We start from the raw sequence: 6,912 nt of genomic DNA on the forward strand, positions 1-6,912 counted from the left end.
TAGTGAGCGGTGTTCCACAGGGCATTGTCTTGGGACCACTGCTTTTTATAGAGACCCTCTCAGATATGCCCTCAAATGCCCGGATAGCCACCCTTGCAAGCTATGCAGATGATACGAAAGTCTCGCAGAAAATACAGAACCCCAGCGATGTTGCCCACCAGCAGGAGTTGGACTCAATTTATAGATGGGCTGAGGATAATAATATACAGTTTAATGTTGACAAATTCCAAGCCCTGGGCTAGCAGCATCCAAAACTGAATATGAAACTTACAGGGTACACCGGTCCACATGGAATTTCAATCCCAGAGCCTAAGTCAGTGAGGGACCTGGGTATCGACATGAGTGATGATACCTCTTTCCAAGTGCACATTACCAGGATGGCGACAAGGTGCAGACGATTGACTGGATGGATCCTAAGAACATTCAGAACCAGAGATAAGGAAACCCTGATGGTCCTCCGGCGGACATTCATCCTCAGCCGTCTGGATTACTTCTCACAGCTATGGTCACCCACCAGTGTGAAATTAACAGCGGACCTTGAAGCAATCCAGAGAAGATTCACAAAGAAGATCTCTCTTTGCAACAGCTCAGCTACTGGGAAAGGCTGAAACAGTTAAGACTCTACTCCATGGAGAGGAGACGGAAGAGGTATGCAGTAATATATATCTGGAAGATCCTGGAAGGAATAGTGACAAATTTTGGCATTGAAAGCTACACCAGTGCCAGAACGGGACGACACTGCATAGTGCTGAAGGCCCCAGCAATGCCATCACGCTTCAGGACCAGTTACTGCAACAGCCTGGGTTCCAAGGGCCCACAGCTTTTTAATATTCTCCGAAAGAGTCTGAAGAACTTGCACAAAGTAGATGTAGGGGATTTTAAATCAAAGCTGGACATCTCCCTGTCGAGAGTACCAGAAGAACCAGCATCACGGCAAGAGGTGCAAATGATTGTAGCTATATCAAACTCAGTGCTTCACCAACTGCCACATGTTAGAGGCGACTCAGTAATAAAAGTGTAGCAAAACGACGGTGCATCAGCATGGCCACAGCTCTGAGCTGTAACTAAAGAAAACAATATATATATATATATGTGTATGTATGTATATATGTATGTATGCATGTATGTATGTAAGTATGTGTGTGTATGTATGTCTCTTCTATTTTTCATTTATTATACATCTTTTAGAGAGGAGGGAACCGGTTTCCAAGAAAGATACAAGATTTCATATGTGGGATGTATGTATGTATGTATGTATGTATGTATGTATGTATTTATGTATGTATGTATGTGAATGCATAAGGCAGAAATATACCACTCTTGTCTTGATGAAACCGCGCTAACATGAAAATCCTGACTATATCATATGTCCTCGTCTGACATCGTCACAGAACACTAAAATTATCAAAATGAATTACGTTCAATTAATATTTTATTTTTTAACTTTTGAGGATAATAATTTCAATAAAACAAAGTTAAATTGATTTATTTAATAAAAATTATTCATCTTGTTTGACATTCACAAACTGAAGTTAATCATAATATGTTGTTTTATTATTTTATTCATATGAGTGATCTTTTAAATTCTCCGTCATCAAACAGATTATAATTCGCTTAATTACAAATTCAAGTTGCTGTCAAAGAAATGATGAATAAAGCTTTTAAATAAAAGAAATAAAACAGTTTTAAGATAAGAAAACGTTTTGTGATATGATATTTCTATTTGCAAGAGATGGCTTATCTGGTTCAATTCGCTTAGATTCGCTTCTTGTATTGAACCAAAACCAACACTATGGTATTTGATATAAATTACGCAGCCGGGAAAGAAACGATACGAAGATTGTAGTAAGACGACTGGAAACCATTTAAGATAGAACTAATTACAACATTGCATAATATAAAATTCCGTATTTCAACATTAGCGCGATCTGTATTGGTTAATACAAAATCGTATCTAAGTCAGCTATCACATACAGATACATACACAGCATGGTACAGAGTAGCACATATCTAGAGAACCCAACATACCACATACACACGAGCGCGTGCGGAAAACAACGCTCATATATATATATATATCTTTGTGTGTGCGTATGTATGTATGTATATATGTATGTATGTGTATATGTGCGGTGTGAGATTACGAGGCCAGCAAGCTCCGATCAACTGAAGCGATTATAGAAAATTTAAAAAACAAAGTGAGGAACAGCACGTCAGTGGAGCAAAGACTAACGTGTGTCCATATGTGATTGTATACCACTCAATCGAGTGGCCATCGTTTGGTTGCGGTCCAGAATATATATGTCCATAGCATCAGTACTGCCGAAAATTCCAAGAAGTGTAGCTAACTATGGGCGCGAATTCTGCTCTCTAGGGTCAGCAGCTGCTGAGGTTTAAATAGTTCCTATCTGTGAAGAGAGGTCGACGTTTGGTATGCCGTCCTAGGTATTCGCAAGTCTAGGTTTCTCCACAAAAGTTGCTTATAGATTGCGACGCTCGGTATCTACATCAACTGTGTAGCAAATTCACGTGGCTTAGTGGTTAGGGTACTCGGTTCACGATCGTAAGGTCATGTGTTCGATTTCTGACGGCGCGTTGTGTTCTGGAGCAAAATATCTTATTTCCCGTTGCTTCTATCGACTCAGCTGGCAAAAATTAGTTGCACTTAAGATTCAAAAGGACAGCCTTGTCACATTCTCTGTTACCTTGAATCTCCGTAAGAACTGCATTAAGGGCACATGTATCAATGGGTTACTCAGCCACTTGCACGTTAATTTCCCGAGCAGACTGTTCGCTGATCAGATCAACTGACGGTGTGCCAAAGCCACTATGAGGGTTTCAGCTTAATGCCACCCCTACATTCTTTCTATACTGAAAGAAAAAAAGACAGACATACTCCACTGAGCCCTTCTCTTAGTCTGTGTTGTGGAATCAGAGTAGATCTGGTACATATATATATATATATAATATATATATATATATATATATATATATATATATATATATACATGCATAATGTATACATATACATATGCATAGATATACATATATATATATATATATATATATATATATATATAAAGGAAATGAAGAAAATGCTGACAAAATAATTTAAGTAAGGGAGAGTGTATTTAATTAGGTGAAAGTTCTTTTTACCGGTTGCGCATTTGTTATGCTTATCAAAAGATATTTTTAAAGAGAGATAGAGTTCCTTTCTGATAGATTTTTTCTCTTATCTGATAAGTGAAAAAAATATATCAGAAAGGAACTCTATCTCTCTTAAAAAATATCTTTTGATAAGCATAACAAATGCGCAACCGGTAAAAAGAACTTTCACCTAATTAAATACACTCTCCCTTACTTAAATTATTTTGTCAGCATTTTCTTCATTTCCTTTTTTTATATATCACAACTCGTGTTTCACATCTCCTTTTTTAAATTTATATATATATATATAGGTTATAAAATGAGATAGGGGTTGAAAATTCAACCCACCATGGGATAACATATATCCATTATACTGCTAGAGAGGTACCCAACAAGAGTAATACATAGATGTTAAAATTTGCCAAGCAATTAGTTCATCTACTGTATTATATGGGCAAAGGTAAGAATATTACCGTTACTTTTCTCCATTTTCTAATTTTGTAGTATTATATATATATATATATAAGTATGTATGTATATATATATGCGTGTGTGTATTTGTGTGTGTGTCAGTATATATATATATATATATATATATATATATATATATATAAATAAGCAATAGGATATCAAGAGGTGATGCAGTGTGTCCGTTTCAACAGTCTTCCTTTAAGTGAACAATGGAATAATTACATCAATTTAAATGTATGGCTATCCTCAGCTGCATAAATATAGACATAAACAGAAGTTTTTAATCAGTTGGACACATTAATATGATTTTATTCAACCGAGCAAGAAGAGGAGGGAGAAACCCCATGTAGCTACTAACGAGACTCAGAATATATTACACTTCTGGGGTCTGTATGAAGATTGTTAGGGTCATAGCTTTTAAATGATTTTGTTTCACTTTTAATATATTTTTCTTTTTTTATCAACGACCAAATATAAGTTGAGAGAAGTGTCAGTTTAGAATGGATAGACAGAGTGAGTTCGCATTTTATAGTTGGGTATGGTCATAAATATTGTCAGGATTTAGGAAATGCATAAATAAATTTCTATAAAGGAGACTGGGTAGGGGAAGACCCTAAATCAAGATGTTAATTACCAGTTAAAGGGGCAAGACGCTAATAAAACCTATGATGTTAATACAGAGGAAATTATCATGGGGTACAATGAATGAATGTATATAAACAATATTGTTATTTTGTATGAAAATATATTTTCAGACTACTAAAAATTATATTATAACCGGAATAGATAAACTGTGTATATATAGCAATTTTCAACATTAGAAAGGGAAGATTGCACAGAATTAGATTAATATTCATACCAGTGCTTAATCATTTATTTATAAGGCGGTTTCTATAAAGACTACTCTGGGTATTTACTTATCGAATACTGGGGCGATAAATCATGCTATATTTATATTAGTTATCAACTAAGAATCAGACACAAGTCGGAAAAATAAGTTGTGCACAGATACATACACATATTTAACTATGTGAAAAGATCCAAATATACACAAATATTTGTACTTTACTATGGGTATTTTAAAATCAACTCTTCTAGATTTAAGTAACTAGAAAGTTTATATTTCTCTTTAACAACATTAATAACTTATAAGAGATAAGAGGTTAATAGGTAAAGTTATCAAAATAAGAAAACACAATGATAAGAAATTGTAGAGAATATTAAGAATATATATATATATATATAACTTATTATATACAATACTACACTATATACGACACTAAAGTTAACTTCTCCTGTCTAGGTTCAAGTGCAGCACCTATAAACGCTAATTTCGAAAGTATTTAAATGTACGGGTGACACCACGTACGCATGGTATTCTCATGTCTAATTTATCATTAACCAGGTTGCTATTGTCGCTATACTTAAAACTTTCCATAGAACACAGCTTGCATCCGTACCGACTATCTCTATGAGGCTGCGCTTTCCTTATAATATCACATTTAAGGCTAAATTCGATTCCGCTTTCTTTCAGTTCCCAAATCTTACGAGATATGGACGTACAATTGGCCTTATTTTTTAGCCAAAAAGATGAAAAATGCTTATTAATTGAGTTTTCCATACTTATTGAACATCCTATATATACAAAGTTACCAGAGTAAAATTATATTAATGCGTCAAACTGATTTTAAAAATTCCTTTCATTTATCCAGCTGAGGATAGCCCTGCATTTAAATTGATGTAATGATTGCATTGTTCATTTAAACGGAGTCGCCTGAAACGGTTGTACTGTATCACCTTTTGATAACCTGTTGCTTATTTTGATTTCATTCACCTTACTTGTTGTACGGATAACACCGCACTAACCTGATGCTTCACCTTAATTACCTAATTCAATGTATGTATAAATATATATATGTGTGTGTGTGTGTGTGTGTATTATATTAGAGGAAAAAAAAACAGAAACAAACCAGAACGCGTATCTCAAGTCATTTAGAATAATCTTGTAAGGGTAGGGTGAATTTGAAGTCTCACACCTCTTTCTGGGATAACACAAGTGTTTGGTTAGCATGTCCGTGCACTGGGTATTCTATTCTGTGAAAGTTCACAGTTTATACGTAAGAAAATGGAAGAATAAAGTAGTAAAAGAGACGAATAAAGAGTAGAAATAGAAGAATACGGACAGGGGAATAATATTCGCAACTGATCTATTCCCAGAGGAAATAGATGTTGGTCACTATTTCCATGAAGGTACAGGTTTTTTCTTAAAATCCCAGGTAAATCCAAGTAATATTTTGACAGTGTCGTATTCATATTGTAAATGTAGGAAAGTATGCTCACAGAGCAGGAAAGATATAAATGGGTTTTGTGAATGGGTGTATGAGAGAGAGAGTGAGAGAGAAGTTGGGAGGAGAAAGAGAGACCGTGTGACAAGAGAGAGGTTTAGAAAATAAAATAGTGGTAAGATGGGAAAATAAGAATAAAATATATAAAAAATAAAATAAAAAATAATAAACATGAAAATAATAATAATAATAATAATAATAATAATAATAATAATAATAATAATAATAATAATAATATAATAATAATAATAATAATAATAATAAAAATAATAATAATAATAATAATAATAATGGGGTAATGACAGATATATCCTAAATGGGTTTTGCCAGTGAGTGTGTGTGTGTGCGGAAGAGTGGAGATAGGGAATGAAAATAAAAGATAGATGTAACAAAGTAACGGATAAGATCAAAAATAACTAAAAGGACGATATAGATATATAAGTAGTGTATAGGGGTTATAGATCAAAATCAACGCGCATAACACATCCATCCACGGTCGTTAAAATATATGTATATATGTATGTATATATATATGTGTGTATGTATGCGTATGTGCGTGCCTTATGTATGCGTTTATGTGCACATATGTACGTATGTATATGTACGTGTGTATCTGTATGTGTCTATGGTCGTGGCACGTCGTCGGTTACAGCGTTGGGGGTTCCAACAGAACTACCTGCTTGTGAAATTAACGTGCAAGTGGCTGAGCACTCCACAGACACGTATGCCCTTAACGTAGTTCTCGGGGAGGTTCAGCGTGACACAGAGTTTGACAAGGCTGGCCTTTTGAAATACTGGTACAACTGAAACTGGAAGAAAGAGTGAGAGAAAGTTGTGGTGAAAGAGTACAGCAGGGTTCGCCACCAGCCCCTGCCAGCAGCTCGAGTAGCTTTAGATTTTTTCGCTCAATAAACACTCACAACGTCCGTTCTGCAAATCGAAACCGCGA

This window comes from Octopus sinensis, linkage group LG7, assembly GCF_006345805.1.
Source record: "Octopus sinensis linkage group LG7, ASM634580v1, whole genome shotgun sequence".
In the NCBI taxonomy this organism is placed as follows: Eukaryota; Metazoa; Mollusca; class Cephalopoda; order Octopoda; family Octopodidae; genus Octopus; species Octopus sinensis.